The following is a 17612-nucleotide window of genomic DNA, read 5'->3' as shown; positions in this document are numbered from 1 at the left end:
CTAAATGTAAAAAATGTGTAAAAAAGGGACTTTAAAAACCCTTCTATTGAACCCATGTGCTACGCTTACATATTTATGAGTGACCCCCTTGAGGTTCTATGTGTGATTGTGTAGAGGCAAGGCACAAGGTTGCTAGCCAGCAAACTTGGTGGTGTCAAATATTATTCTCTCTTCAACTTGAGGTAGGTTTTATTTTTGTCCTTTTTTCTCAATATATTTGTGTGATGCATAGATCAAGAGGTTTGTTTATGTTGATATGTTCGGTTAAGAGAGAGAGAGAGAGAGAGAGAGAGAGAGAGAGAGAGAGAGAGAGAGAGAGAGAGAGAGAAGACAACACATGATAAAATACTTGATAATTGATCATTATAATGGTAAATGTGAATGTTATAATATTTTTTGTGTGTTTAATACCATAGTGTACACATAAAATAGCGTTTAATACCTTAGTGGCAAGGCTAGCTAGGCTATAAACTTTTCAATTATTAGACCATTGCATTTGATTGTAGAAAGAGTTCTAGAGAGAGAATATATGACCATAGAGAATATACATACGTTAAAATATTTCAGTGCTTTGACTATATTATTCTTTTTAAACAATATAGAAATGTGCCTGAAAAGTAAAGAACTACTTTATGGTTGCTAATATTAGGCTTTTAGAGATGAAATTATAGGGCTTGATAAGAGAATACATTGTTTCGTCTTTGCAACTAGGAGGTATCTACATGTTTATAGTGATGGTATACAGGGTTATATCACATGTTGACTAAGATATAAATAGATTTTGTAGAGCCTTAAGATTTTTATTTTGTATTTTGGCTAAAGGAGATCTTGAATGATTATAACGGTTTAAATGCCATAGTGGTGGACACGTATGGACCTTCCAATTCCAACATAGCATTGTCTACCCCATCAAAGTTGATGGATTTGTGTGTTACAATACACCTTCCTCTTCAAGGTCTTCATCAGGAGAGCCAAACGCTAAATGTCTACAGACTATTGTGAACATATGCGAGCGCACTAAGAAAAATCAGGTTGCTTACAAGGAGTTCTTAGATGACATTTGGGATGAGGTCCGTGGAAGTGGCACTCAAAGAGGAGATATGATAAGAAATGAGTTGACACATCAGCTTCATCGTGTTCTCGATATAACAGTGCTCGCATGGAGGCCAACCAACTAGACATAATTTCCTTTATGGAAAATTTGCATGTTAAAATTGGGGAGCATCTAGGTGGATGTACTAGTAAGGAATGTAAAGAACAAGCCCATTCTTTAAAAGAGACAGTACCTGCATTAGGCTCGGAGGTACTAACTCTAAAGATAACCGTTAATCGACTCAATGCTATTATGAAGAAGATGAGTCATATGTTGGAGAGAAAAGTAGTTGCCTACTAGAGATTTTGCGAGAGTATGATGTTTTGTACATTCAACTTTCATGCTTTGACTCTACGGGTGATATTAATGAATTTTCTATTTTCTCAAAGTCTTTATATCTTTCAACATGTTCTATAGTTCTATAGTTCTACATTGTTTTCTTATTTTTCCTATTTTATTACAGAGGACATGCCACAGGAGGAGGAGACGAGAGCCTCGCCATACACTTGTCTGTCAGAGGAGATTATGCATTATTCGACACTAGGGGAAGTATTTCTTACAGGTGACTTCAATGCCCACACACAGTGCAGACAGTGTGAAGTGTATGACTATGATGACATGGAGATCCTCCACCCTGTGGATCTAGAGGAGATAGGGGCTAGTCAGGCATCAGAGGACACTGGACCAGACAGAGGACATTATGGGGACCACTTACTAGAGTTGGGAGCCAGGCATCGTCTCGTTATTTATAACAGGATGCCAACAGTTGGCCGGGATCAGGAGGGCTGACATGCTTCCCACATGGGGGTCATACAACACAGACCGGAGACTACATTGTGGGGTCTTTGGAGGCATCGCAGCTTGTCACCTCATTCTCCATCCCACCTCATCCTATTGGGGTAGATCATACATACTTGGCATTTTCACTAGCCGGATCACCGGTATCACCAGCACATACCCATGCCACACACTACCATCTACTTCACACATGACATGGCAGACATATACACTGGCAGAGTAGAGGATGGGCTCCTACTCATGGATCCCCTGGCACCTATGGATACCATTACAGCCTAGCTGGCATCACTCCTACACACGGCTGCATTTCAGAGCTTCCCACATCATGTCCACTCAGGAGAGCCTGTGAGATCTGGGACTATGCCCCAGAACAGATGGTATGATGATGAGTGCAGAGCCACATCTCCGTATACAGAGAGCCTTGGGAGCCATCACAGAGCAGGAATCGAGGAGAGAGATGAGGAGACTTACTCGTCGCCGCAAAAGGCAGGCCTTCGTAGAGATACAGGAGCTAGAGATCTTCCATTTCTTCATGAGTAGAGATAGCCCTATCTCATGGCGGCACTTCACAAAGCCCCGAACACCGACACCCATTGCAGACCCACTGACATGGAACACATATGCAGAGGGCCTATACCACGCCCCACAAGAGCCACCTATACCTCAGCCACCATAGGAGCCTCGACCTACCATAGCTAGCTTCTTTACCCACTCGATGGTAAAGGAAGCTATCCGCCGCCTACAGCATGGACAGGCCGCCGACCATATGGGCCTACAGGGTGAGCATCTCATATATGCAGTAGATTCTTTGGCTCCTTTTCTTGCACACCTGTTTAACAGGGCACTAGCAGAGGGTTTGCCTACGGAGTGGACGATGCACACCATTGCGCCGATCCACAAAATAGGGGATATGCTCGATCCGAGCAACTACAGGACGGTTATGGTTGGCCACGTGTTGGCCAAACTCTATGGTGTAGTGTTAGAGCAAGAGCTTAGCTTGTATGCTGAGCAAGCAGGTTTACGCTCATCAGGGTAGGCAGGCTTCAGGAGAGCTTTCTCTACCACTGACCATGTATTCACTTTGAGATGTATGATTGATCAGGCCAGAGTGAGGAAGAGAAAGCTCTATTGCTGCTTTGTGGATTTCTGCAAGGCATTTGACACAGTACCATGAGAGAGGCTCTTCCAGTGCCTACAGTCTCTTGGCATACCAGGCAGATATGACATGGGGCATCTATGCATTATATGAGCAAGTTTTTGGGCAAGTCAGATGCCCAGGAGGTATGTCCGAGACTATTGCTAGCACCATTGGTGTGAAGCAAGGATGCCCACTTTCCCCCACACTATTTGGGTTATACATTGATGAAGTGGCTGACTTCATTACACGGGGAGGCAGAGATGGAGTTGATCTAGCAGGTACCTCAGTACATATTATGCTTTATGCTGATGATATTGTATTAGTGTCTGAGTCTCCAGGAGGTCTACAGCACCATCTACATGCACTCGTCGATGATTTCTGCACACAGAGGGGTCTTACTCTGAACCTTGGGAAAACCAAGGTTATGGTCTTTCATACATGGAGATAGGGCAGGAGTCAGCTAACATTCACTCTCGCGCAGGATGCCAGGTGGAGGTGGTGACATCATACGTGTACCTAGGGGTTACCTTCTCTAGAGCAGACACGCGCTTCACCATGGGTTCAGCCAGAGCTAGATTGACATGGGGATATGCAGCATTGGCTATGCTAGAGAGATAGTGCCACCAGGCGCATTTTCAGGAGCCGTGGACGAAGGGGTGGCTATTTGACACATTAGTCACACCGGCACTGATGTATGGAGCAGCGATATGGGCGCCAAGCCTTGCTACCCATTGGTGGACATAGATAGAGAGACCATAGGCCCTCATGATGGCACGCATGATATGCAACAAACCGTCAGTACCTCATGATATTATCCGAGCAGAGTTTGTTGCGCCTCTTATGATGGAAGAGGCCATATTCCAGACTATATGCCTACTAGATAGATTCAGAGAGTTGCCACAGGACAGATTGTTATATAGAGCTTTTGAGGCATCTAGACAGCTAGCTGAGGCAGGAGACAGAGGATCATGGTATGCACAGGTTACACATTGGTTCTCACAGCATGGCCTAGACATGGATCATCTACCACCATTCCAGTATGACAGGGATGCACCACATATCCATCTCTCTCACAGTGAGAGGAACAGAGTATTGAGACATGACCTATGGCAGCTCTATACACGAGAGACATGGATATCGCCTACATAGCCTCTTCCACCAAAGACGCTATACTACAGAGATCACTTCATGAGTATCACACTGATGATGGATTTATAGAGGCCTAGATACATGGAGGGCTTTTTACCACACGGCTCCTGAGTGGCTATTGGTGAGCTTAGAGTTTCATCACATCGATTGGAGATCGAGATTGGCAGAGCAGCACGGATCCCCCGAGAGGAGAGGGTATGCAGATTGTGCAGAGAGGAGGTGGAGAGTGAGGAGCATTATGTATGCAAATGCAGAGCATATACAGCCATCAAAGAGAGATATCCCATTTTATTCAGAGAGCCACATTCCCTACGGGAGATCTTTGAGACAGCAGACCAGCGCATACTGGGGAGATTCATTCGACATACAGTGTCACAGAGAGACATCATTACAGGCTCAGACAGCTCTAGAGGGGGGACGACAGACACAGATTACTACATTTTTTTAGAGATCCATCCCACTCCCAGCCCCTACACAGCACGGAATTACTCTCTAGAGAGCAGAGACACTCAGAGCCCATAGGAGACAGAGGACACCTTGCTTTCGGACACCACGCCTATACCAGAGAGAGATGACAGAGATCAGAGCTCAGTTTCACAGAGAGGGTGCGGAGCGACTAGCTCGCTCTTTAGAGCAGTCCGAGGCATGTTCTTCAAGGAGCTGTGGACACCCCCTTCATTGATGTATATCATTTTATACCCCCAATATGGTACAGGATGGAGCTAGCTAGGTTGCATATCATGATTGTATACTCCATGCATATAGCTTTGCATTCTCCTAGTAGTAGAGCTCCATCCCCTCCCCCCCACTCATTGTACTTATTGCACACCCAGATTCAGCTTTTTAGTTCAGTACTTTTTCATTTTGTTGGGATGACAGAGGATACCCCACACAGGTACACTGATTTGTCTCATAGGCCGAGTTTGGTCTTTTGGAAGACGTTAATAAAATCTCTCTCTCTCTCTCTCTCTCTCTCTCTCTCTTTGGAGTAATGCCTATGTTAGCAAAGAAAAGTGAGAGACAGAAAGAGGTTATCACTTATTTGTGTAAATTTGCTTGTTGCACTATATTATTATAATGTTTTCTAATAATTACATTATGTTTGCTAATGTGCGGAGTCTATCCTTAAGAGTAGGGTCACAACAAAGAAAGGTGAGAGACGGAGAAAGGTTATCACTTATTAGTGTAAATTGATTGTATTTATTAGACACACTTTTCTATTATAAATTTCCCTTGTGTTTGCTAATGTGTAGAGTCTATCCTTAAGAGTAGGGTCATATGTATGATATACGTGCCAAGATCATATGAGAGGATAATGGCACTTGAATTAGAATAAATGTAATAAGAAAAATCGTATTTGCTTTTTTTTCAACCTATTTCCTATTCAGTTGGAGATGTGAAAGGTATTAGATTCGGATATCATTCTATAAGGCGTGTGTTTTTATTTCCTCATAATGTTAAGCACCCAGCAACTATGGTTTTAAAGAGTGGAGATTGTACTCTCCACTCTTTAGGGCCCCTTGCTTACAAGTGCCATTTTTGTGGGGCACTAATTTGGAAATGCGAGGCGTCAAGAAAGCTTTGACAATATGTGGGCAAACATTGTTACATCTCTTTACTGCCTTTGGAAAATCCTCCAACTACATTAAACACTATTTGCGAGAAAAATAGATAACTGACGAGGGTTACCTAAAAATATTCCCTCCCAAAATGCATGAAATCTTAAAAATGGCTTAAAAACATAGTTTTTTGAAAACACATCTAGAATTCCATGTATACATTTAAAAATTACATGAATTTTGATATTTTTTCAAGATTGAGAATACGTGTGACCTTCATAGATTTATAAACTACTATTGTTTGTGACATAAAAATAAACTTGACTTACAAAATGGCATAGGAATCTACACAGCTTAAAGAAATATCAATCTTTTCATAACATAAATATTCTCAACAAAACTATGCTACTTCAATTCCTAAAAAACACATATATATATCATATATCTTGAACATATCTATAAGTTGAGGACAAATTGTAGTTTAAAAAAAACAAAGCAAGGTAGCTGAAATTAATTGATTGGTCTTAATATTACACACATAATACAACCTCTCTTTCTCAATCTTACACACACACACATAACACAACCTTTCTCTCTTTCTCTCTCACACATGTGTAGTCAGTCTAACTCCTCTCTCTCTCTCTCTCTCTCTCTCTTTCTCTCTCTCACACTCACACGCACACAAAAAAAACAGTGCCGCAGAACACCGCACAACTCCTCTCTCTCTATCTCACATGCGCAATCAATCTAATTCCTCTTTCTCTCTCTCTCTCTCACACACACACATACAAAAAAATAGCACCATGCGCCACACAACTCCTCTCTCTCTCTCTCTCTCTCTCTCTCTCTCTCACACACACACACACACACACACACACACACACACACACACACACATGCGCAGACAAAATGAATGAGTCTTGTGCCACCACCAAAAGCGCTCTCACTCTCTCTCTCTCTCTCTCTCTCTCTCTCTTTCTCAAACATGGAAATAAATAAATTTGACATGCACACCTTAGAGAAAGAGGTAGGGCCGCCTTAGAGAGAAGTCACATGTCAGCCCGTCAGTGAAGCGATAGAGCACGAGAGAGAAACCGGGCACCAACCTACAAAAAAAAAAATAGCAACACTCTGTGTATGTGTGTGTGTGTGTGTGTGTGTGTGTGTGTGAGAGAGAGAGAGAGAGAGAGAGAGAGAGAGAGAGAGAGAGAGAGAGAGAGAGAGAGAGGTCACCCAATAGAGCAAAATGAAATGAAACCGGCACTCGATGATGAGATTAAATCAAATATGAATGAAAAAATGGGATTGGCAGGAGAAACATCGAAGGGCTGAGCATGCAAATAACCATGCACACACATACAAAGAGAAAGAGAGAATCCTCACCTCTGAGAAATTAGTGGCAATGGCATGGGAAGTGGGCACTTTGGGCTACTTGCAAAAAAAAAGCAACACACTATGTGTGTGTGTGTGTGTGTGTGTGTGTGAGAGAGAGAGAGAGAGAGAGAGAGAGAGAGAGAGAGAGAGAGAGAGAGAGAGAGAGAGAGAGAAGTCACCCGTGTGTGTAGAACCTCCATGTGACAAACGAAACACACCATCAACTCAAAAAAAGGAAAAGCAAATGAGGAAGAACTAAATGCACCACCACCACCTGCATGATATTCAAGAAGGTCGCCCTCTACACGATAGATGACTACATGCCTTAACCCTCATCGAGGATGGGAGGCTCAGGGGCAGGAGGTCAGAGGGGCGCGCTAGGGGTGCCATGTAGTGGAGCTTGAAAACTACCACGTGGCAAGGAGGGGAGCTATAGACTCTATGTGTGTGAGAGAGAGAGAAGTCACTCTGTGTGTAGAACCTTGATGATGACGAATGAAACATGCCACCACCACCTGCATGACATTCAAGAAGGTCGCCCTCTACATGATGGATGGCTGAGGCGGCTGAATGCCTCAATCCTCATTGAGGACGGGTGGCTTTGGGACAAGAGGTCAGAGGGGGGCATCATGTTAAACTTATGACTTGGAGGCGCCATGCATGCAAACTACCACGTGGTGTTATGGGCTACCACACCTCCAAAGAAGGAACTCTATGCATTCACCTTTGTAAGAAGCAATAGAACACAACCAAGGGAACTTACCAATGCTTTGAGCTCGTGTCCCTTGAGGTCTCCAAGTTCACTTCGAGAAGCTCCAATCGTCAAAGCGTCACCTCCACGCTGTCACCATAGTCGCTCACACCACCACGCAAGGCAATCTCTCTCTCTCAATTCTCTACACAAGCATGAATTCATACAAGCATAGAGAAGGCACATGTACATTAGAGTACTCTCTCACACACTCTCTCAAGACAAGGCAAGAACTCTCATAGCACAAAGGGAGATTGTGTACATTCATTTTGCAAAAATACCTTATATACAATTAGCCCTTATTCACACGGGTGCCCAAAACTTACTAAGTAAGGCCTTGGGTGGCCAATCTCTCATAATGTTACAACTTATATAGTGCCTTTGCATGACACTTATTAACGTCCTCAAATGGAGGAGCATAATTGTTAATCCTAACTAGGATTAACATCCCCCCTACCTATGATGTAGGTTCTATCCTCAGAACCTGTCACATTGAGGCCTAAAGACCTGTCACATTGAGGCCTAAAGACCTGGTCGCCAAACTCATGAGATGAGGCTTTTTCTAAATGTAGAGTGGTTTTTATAGCAGTCCTTTGCCATGTGCCTTGGTTTGCCACAATAATAGCACTCTATGATATTTGCACTCTGATTTCTTTGTTGTCCTATATCTGAAAATGTTGCTGGAAAAAATAGAGGAAAGTTGTAGTAGATATGTGAATCTCGCTGCTTGGCATCATGGAATTCCAATGGTGTCCATCTTCATTTCAGTGGCATATATAATGGGTCCCCTCTCTGTGTGGGTGAAGCACACATGTACTGGTGACTATATTCTGGAATTGCCAAGTACTCCTTTCGCCATGCTGGTTGTATACCAAAATCTTCAATTTTGGGGTTTGCATCCTCTGTGACAATTTTTGTATAGCCTCATCATGTATGGACTAGATGTGCCTTTCTCCACCTACAGAAGTAGTAGCTGATCACTCATGAATGTTACAATACTCATTTCTCCACCTACGAAAGTAGTAGTTGATCATGAATGTTACAATACTCATTTCAAGTAAATCTGCCAAGTGCGAGTTAGCCAATACTCATTTCAAGTAAATCTGCCAAGTGCGGGTTAGCCAGTTTTGTTCCACATTTGACCATAAGGTGCCTTCTCTAGCTAAGGGAAATAATTCTTCTAATTTCGGCTTTGGTGGTCGGCGAGGGTATGGTACATAAGGCTGCTTTGTAGGTGTAACATCAGAGTATGCTTCTGGCAGGATCCACCTCGTAGGTTCAAAAGGTGTTATTTGTATTAACACCTTGAACATTAACTTTGGCTTCAACAATGGATTCCTTGCTCTACTGAATCCTTCATATTCTGCAGCATAGACAAAGACTTAAGAACAGAATCATCAGTAAAAGGCTCAAGAGTATCTTGTGATAGAGTTTGACTAGCCTCTTGAGTTGGCCGTGGTGGAGATAGGTGGGGTGCCAGCAACTCCTCAGGGGGCGAGAGTGTTAGTGGGAAATTATAATGGAAGAGAAAGAAGATGGGAGAAAATACAATTTGCCTGAGATTTGTCAATAGGAGGAATACTAGGGTATGGATTTATTAATTTACTTGTTGCTACAGAGGAAAACACTGGTGGATAAGTTGGAAGATTAGATGAACTTGGTGTTTCCTCTTGACCCTCTCCAGAACTAGGGGGTGGGTGGGTGGGTTTGTTGAGCTTCATAAAATCCTAGAGGTCTATGACTTCCGCAGGAGATATATCAAGATATTCAATGTGTATTTTATCAAAGTTATAGACAACTGTGTTAGCATGGCTTCTAGATGTTTATGTATATAACAATATAGTTTAAGAATGAAATAGGGATGGTAGAGGGTAGATTCACAGAGGTTTAAATGTTGATGCATATTTTACACTTCTTGCCCACCCGTGTGACTGATTATCAAAACTGATAACTTCTAGCTACAACCTTCTAGCTACAACCTTCTAGCTACAACCTTGTAATTCACCGGTGTAACAGGAATATCATCTGGTACAAATAGGTAAAGTTTATTGACATTGTTGTCCAAGATGTCCAAATTTTACTGCACCCAACACCAACTATGCAGGTTGAGCACAATAGGGTGTAATGGATAGAAGAATACATCTTTGGGATCAGTTAGTACTAGCCCCCTGAAAGATACCCATAATAATGGTAGGGTCAGCATCACATTCTGTATTTTGTTTAATTAGTGTCAAATCTCCTAGGCTTAAATCTTCAGATAGATTTATTTCATATTGAAGTAAAGAGAGTGTTAGTGTAGACAAAAAGAGAGTAAGAGTTTGAAGAGGGGGCTCGAGGAGTCACCGGCAAAACGAACCTAGCTCTGAAGCTTCCTCAAGAAGTAAGTGCAACTCGTCGTCGGTAGGCTCCTGTCTTTCACTTCGTTCTCAAATCGCTTAGTTGTCGCTCCAATTCTTGTATCATTGAGTCTTTGGCTGAAATGGCCGTTTCTTTGACCATTCTTGCTGCATCTAATTCCTCAAATCTTTTGTTGGTAGCTTCTTGTGCTTGTCTGCTGAGGTTCCAACTCTTGAGTCTCTGCAATCTTCTGAAGTCTTTCAGCTACCAATGCTTGGTTGGCTTGGAGTTGTTGGGTAATCTATAGCATTTCCTGTTTGTGGGTATTCATCAGTGTCCATCTCCAAGGATTTGGCATTTATTGTCTCATTCAGGGCCCTTATTTTCTTTGCATTAGCTTTGTTTGTTTGTTCGCGTTTTGTCTAAAGCTGGAGCACTTTGTGAGTCAACATCTTTGAGATTTGCAGATATAGATGTCAAGTTCTTTTGTAATTCCTCTTTTTTGGCCTAGAATGTACTTTGGACCTTCTGAAGATTTTGAGCATGGATGTCGGCTTGTTCCTTAGCGTGCGCAACTTCTCTTTGAATTTGTTCTTTGGCTTGCTCCATTTATGCCTTTACGTCTATATTGTCTTAATTCTTTGAACTAGTGTCTGGCTAAGAACTAGATTATTTCTTTCTAGTGTTTGGTACATTACTTCTTGCTCTTTGGCAGCCTTTAAGTTTTTTGAGATCACATCTTGATGAGTTGCTTCTGCTACTGTTAAGTGTTCCTGGAGTGTCTGAACTTGATTTTTGGCATCCTAGTCCTGCTTCCATAGTGTTGCATTTCTGTCTTGAAGCATGTGAGTGGTCAGAAGATGACAGCGCCACACCCACTATTCTTGTTCCCAAATAGAGGCACTCGTTGTTACAGTTGTGCCTTCCAATTCATAGTGTGGTAATTGTAATAGACTATACAGGCCCTCTATAGTCTCGTTGAGTAATTGCTCATAATTCAGATTATGTAAGGACTTTTCTGAAATTCTATCTGCATCCTCCAGCCGTTGTCGTTTGCTGGGGCTAGTTGCTTCCTCATTTCTCTTTCTCTTGGTTGCATTCAATCTTTATTCGGGGACCTCTACAAGTCTTGAGGCTGACTCTTCGTGGCTTTGGTGCCCTTCTTCTTGCAACTTCTCTTATTTTGTGGCTTTTTCTATACCCAACTCAGCTGATGCATGTGGATCTGATATAATGGAATTCCAAAGTGGGTAGAGGTTTTTGAAAATAGTTTGTGCTAGGCTAGGAGGTGGGGTTTGTTGATGTATTTCTACTACTGTGCTTACTAGAGTTTTTGATAAACATAAGCCTTTGGCTTCCATTTGCTCTCCAGTACTTCCTGATAGGTAGCTATCTCCTGGTCCAGTTCTGCTTCTAGGCATTGCGACTTCTCTACGACACCAGGTATTATTCCCCACATCTTCTTGTCAATTTTCTTCTTTCTACTCTTCTTGAGCTCCTTCATGATTTCCTTGGTCTCTTTTAATAATGTCTGGCCTTGCTATAACTCTCCAAAGGTGAGTGCTAGTACTTCTGCTTACTATTCCTATTCTTCATGCACTGGATCTGGAATAGGGAGCTGTGCTACATGATTTAGCACCTTGGTCAGTAAAGTAAGGATTGCAAACGCTTGATTGATGCACCTTTAGATAGTTTTAATTCTCCCTATGAATGTACCATGCCCAATCATCTTCCTTTTCTTCATGCACCTTGGCGATTATGTTAAGGGGAACCCTATTGTAGCGGTCCACTGGTTTCACTTGCATTATGAGGGACATGGCTCTACAAGCTTTCTCTATCACCTCATCTATGATATTTTCATATTGTGCCCCATTGGAATTGTAGGAGCTTTTCTTCAGCATTACGTCCAAGGGCATCTTCTCGAAGTTGTGAGAGTGGATCTTTATAGGTGGTGGTGGTAACTGTAAGGCTTCCCAGATCAACCATCTAAGAGTAGGACCTATTCTATGGTTCCATCTGCTTTGGTAAGATTTCCTCTCTTTGTGGCCTTGTCATAGGACTTTAGGTGCTAGGCATACTTTCTCTAGTTTGTCCTTGACTTCATATTCTTCCAAGATCTGCCAAGCACTTCGGGCTATGGTACTGAGCTATCTTCCCATGGGTAGTATGGACATCCTTGATTATGATTGATCCATGGAATTCTTGTACATACTATCCCAAATAGCTTAGTTTTGGGCCACGGGTTGGTCTCTTCTTCCTGCTTATAGGTGACCCAGTTGCACTAGCTTGTGTGATTGCCGGAGTCTCCTCAACTTCCAGTTTAGAGGTTGCGGAGGTCGATATCTGTAATAATGATAAGAACATCAGTCATACTGACTGGTGAGAGCATGTGGTTTTTACCTCTTTTTCTCTTATTTCTTCTTCTTCTTCTTCTTCTTTTGCATGAGTGTTATATTTGATGAGAAGTGTGTTAGTGGTGTGAGCAATAACAAGGTATGAGTCTACAAGCAGGAAGGTGCAAACCATGAGAATGCAGGTTTACGCACCGTGAGATAGCAAGGTACGAAACCCGTGAGATGGCTAAAACCGTGAGAAGGGTCAGCCATGAGGCAATTGAACTGTGAGATCGGTTGAAATCATGAAATGGTTAAAACCATGAAACAGTTCATCCATGAGATGGGTAAAATTGTGAAATGGTTAAAACCGTGAGAAGGGTCAGTCATGAGGCAATTAATCCGTGAGATGGGTTGAAATCGTGTAATGGTTAAAAACATGAAACAATTAATCCGTGAGAGTGCAGGTTTGTGCATCATGAGATAGCAGGGTACGAAACCCGTGAAGTGGTTAAAATCATGAGATGGGTCAAACCGTGAAGCAGTTGAACCGTGAGATGGGTAAAATCATGAGATGGGTAAAATTGTGAGATGGGTAAAACTGTGAAGCAATTGAATTGTGAGATGGGTAAAACCGTGAGAGTGCAGCATCGTGAGATAGCAAGGTACAAAAACCATGAAGCGGTTAAAACCATGAGATGGGTAAAACCATGAAATGGTTAAAATTGTGAAATGGGTAAAACCGTGAGAGTGCAGGTTTGTGCATCATGAGATTAGCAGTGTAGAGTGTAGGATTATGACTTGTGGTTTTTGATCATTTTTTTAGAGTTGAATGATGAGTTATTATCTTATGTCTTGAGTGTAGAAAATAGGATCAGCACACGCATGCAACAATCATAGTTTGGATCGTTTATAAGAATTAATCATGACATGCAATCTGATTACTCAAAAGAAGAAAAGAAACAAAAAGAAGAACACAAAGTCAAGGCACAAGCTCGCACCTCAACTCGAAGGTGCTGAATATGCGAGCAAACGAGCACTTGGGAATTGAGAGTGGGGAGAGGCAATGCTTGGTGATGCACATGATGAAGAATTGAAAACGCAGAATGCACAAATAAGGAAAGAATTTGATTTCATGGCATAGCCGTCGGATTGGGCGCCTGTCTTAATGAAGTATGCCACATGACATCCCATGATTGGTCGAAGGAAGGTGACCATTTTGTGTTGTGAAGTTATAAGGCTATTTATGGTGTGAACCATTTAGAACCAGTTTACAACGTGAACTGTTTTGGACTGTTTCATGGCGTGAACTATTTTATGTTGAGTGCGTGAAAGGTTGATACCCTATGTTCCTTTCATGCTCAAACACTCAATCATGCAGTCAAAAGTTGGTTGAATGAAGTGAATGATCATGTTTCATGGCATGAATATTAAACATTTTTACCTTGTATCCATTTTTGAGCAATGGATACCTTTGTACTTCCTTTTTGTTTATTGCCACGGAAACCAAGGTGGTACTTTGGCATTTCTGGGTATTTGTTGTTGCAATCATTTTAATTCCATTTGAAAGTGCTTCCATCCAACTGAAGAGTGCCTCTACTGAATCTTGTTGATTTGGATTTGTCTCCATCTCAATTGGTTGCACTTTTTCTCTTTTCTTCTCATTAACTTTGTCCAACTCTTTTATTTTGGTGGGTGCAGTTGGTAGGAGTGCTATCTTTAGTTCACCGTCTTGAATCGGCTTCTTTCTCTAAACTAATTTTTGTGCCTTCCTAACATTTGTTTTAGCTAGGAATTGGCTTTGGTTTCTCTTACTGTTCCTTCTTATGTTTCCAAAGGTGTTCACGGCAATGAACTTTGGGTGGGATTTTGGCACCCATATTGTTGTATTACCCTGGTAATAGCCTTGTGCAGCAGCTAGCAAATCCCTTTGAATCCATTGCTTTTCAGTGCCTTGTGGATGGTGGCTTCATTTGGAAAGCTGTTGGCTAACATTTGAAGGCCATCTCTGTCCCTTGTCTGTAGCTCAAACTTTTTGCCCTGGTTCCTCAATTACTTCTTTTGCATCACAGTATATCTAGGCTCGGAGTTTATTCTTAGGCACCCACTATTAAATTACTAGTGATTTTGGCTGTTTTTTGCATAGGGATTGTGGGGTGGATGCTTTCTCTGGAACGTGAGCTAATTTTACCACCATTGGTCCTTCCATACCATCAGTCATAGCCTACTTCCCCTTCTTTATTGGGCTCCATAAGGGCATGGTAATGACATTGTTGCCCTCGTCCAGTTGTGCCGCCCTCTTTTCCCACTGGATATTATAATTACTAGTGCCCAAGATTGTCCAGGGTCTCCCCAAGATTATGTCATATGAGTCTGGTTGGCACAGAAAGTCCATTACTACAAATGTATAACAGTAGCGGAACATGAAGAGTTTAAGTCACACATTCTCCAAAATCCCCATGGGTCTTGAAGATGTTCCGCCTGCCATCTTAACGATAAGATCCGCTCTTTTCAGATTGCGTTTTTCCCAATTTTCCCAACATCATTTTGTGATGATGTTGACTCCTTCCCCAACATCCAGGATAGCCAATGCTTGGTATCCGTTATGATGAATTGGGATTGTAGCATTAGTGTCGTCTCACGTTCGTAATACTATCCCAATTGATTAATCGGTATCTTGACAAATCTAGGCATTCTTTCCCCTGCGTGTTTTAAGTTTCTTTTTGTCTGCTAGAGATGATTGTATCTCCTCTGTAGTGGCTATTGGCTTTAATCCACCCTCTGCCCACAATGTTGGTGAACTGCGTAGTAGTTGTCCCAATGGCATTTGTACGAAAGTGGACAGTACAGCTGCTGCAAGACTGCCTATGTCTCTGAGCTCTCTAGCAAGTGAGGGTTCCTTCCACGTGTGCGTCTCATATCCATCCCTAGGGAATGAATGAATGGACACATCCTTCTCAACCTCCTCAAAAATTCTTGACATAAGGTTTCCTTGAGATCCTTCTTCATACTCTTCTAGAATTGGATTAGGCACGTCCAATTCTCTTTCCTCCCTTATCGGTTTGTTTCTTGGATACATTGTATCTTTGGCCCCATTAGCCCGTAATTTGGCTTTGTGAAGTCATTGACACTCTTCTACTAGAGCCCTAGCTTCTTCAAGCTTTCTTATCTCTTCTTTAGCATTTGGGTATTCACCAATTCCCTTAGGCGTTACTGGTATTTCTCTTTGCACCTCCTGGTCAAGCTCATCTGATTTTGGCGCTTGATCACTCTCTTCTCTTGATTGAGTGGATCCGGTGTCGATAGTATCTTCTTCAGATCCATCTTGAATTGTGACCCTAGTGTCGCCTTCACCTACTTTTTTCACCCTCCTTCTCGATCCAAATCTAGAAGTGGTGACCTTTGTTGGGTTCTACCCTTTGTCCCCTAGTTGGGCTTGGGCTCGTGTTAGGACATTCAGTGGCATGATGTTTCCATACTGTACACTTATGGTCCTAATAGTGGCCCAGTTAGAAGTCGAAGCAGAACCACTTGCGTGGTATGGGCAGTCTTTGATCAAATGATCAACCCCACATTTAGTACAAGTTAGCACTGGCATGTCATTAGGTGGTGCAGTCATTTGCTTAATTTGATGCGTATGAACCACATTCTTGTTAGGACATTTTGCTATTCGATGAGGTCCACCACAACCAAAACAATATTGTAGTGGCCCCCTCCTCATACTTGTGTTTATGTCCTTACCGTTCCATTGTACCATGGTTTGGAATACTGGTACTGGTGTGTTATTTTATAAGACATAAAATTCTGGTGCAATCTCCGCAGCTTCCTCATAGTACTCTCACCACATTAATTTCTACCTCATGCACCATTTCAAATTCCTCTGATGGCTCCTCAATTAGCACTTTCTTGATTTTAGCCTGTGATGGTAGAACAGGTGCCGCAGAGGTAACGTGTCCTGTATTCGAAACATCCCCCTAGTACTCTGTGCTAGTCTGTGTTAGTACTATGTGCTAGTCTGTGTTAGTACTCTGTGCTAGTCTGTGTTAGTACTATGTGCTAGTCTGTGTTAGTTTGTGTTAGTACTATTTTAGCACAGTTCTCTGTATGTAAAAAATCCGTATTGTTCTGCAATCAACAAAATTATGTTGTTTTGCTTATTACAAGTACTATTCACTAACCAATAGTCGAATGCTATGGAACTACTTTGGTACTCGGCACGGTAAGGGAGAGCATGATGGTGCGGGTGCTATGATAAAGCATGCTCTAATAGCTGAGTAGTTGGATGAAAATGGTGCTAAGCTACAGAATGCCCATGATGTTGTTGAATGGTTGACTTGGAAGATGGCAGATGATGGAAAGCAAAGGCTTTTTATGGAGATGAAGATCAATGATGTCGACAGGAGCAATACATACGCATGCCAAACAGTCAAAGGTACTCGCAAAACACATTGTGTGTTGGGATTCAATCACCGCAAAGACCCTACACAAGTTCTGTTTCGAAGTTTGTCAGGATTTTGTTCCTTCTGTGTTGATGAATCTTGGGACAAGTGCATCAATCTAAGCCATGTACAACCATGGAAGTTGCATAAGCTAGAGCTTGATAGATAGGACAATAATACAGTAGTTGTGGAGCAAGATGACATTGTCTAGTCGGAGCAGTAGGACCAATTAGATGATATGTTAGAGGTTGGAGACCACCTGGCAATGCTAAAGTCTCCTACGAACAAAGACAATGAGGATTACTACATTGTGCTATTCAAACAAGGCAAGATAGTCCTCTCAGAGCAAGTGAAGGATGGTTGGGGTAATGTTTTCAACATTGGAGATGTAGTGGTGCATGGTATCTATTATGCTAAATTGCCACAATGTAAAAATAGTTATGCCTTACTAAGGGAAGCACCTACATCAAATCAGCATGTATAGCATTTCTTTCATTGTACAAAGTGCACAGGCGTACTAATTATGTTCATACATCATTGTTTGCAACCTTTCAAGCACATTATGATTTAAAGAAGGCATCTCATGAAGTCTATTCTCCAATTCATTGCTTCGTATCATATACATATAATTGGAAAAATTG

This window comes from Cibotium barometz, chromosome 5 (genome assembly GCF_041138505.1).
Source record: "Cibotium barometz isolate CiBa-2024 chromosome 5, ASM4113850v1, whole genome shotgun sequence".
NCBI lineage: Eukaryota > Viridiplantae > Streptophyta > Polypodiopsida > Cyatheales > Cibotiaceae > Cibotium > Cibotium barometz.
The sequence above is the reverse complement of the archived record's forward strand: the minus strand, read 5'-3'. Positions refer to the sequence as shown.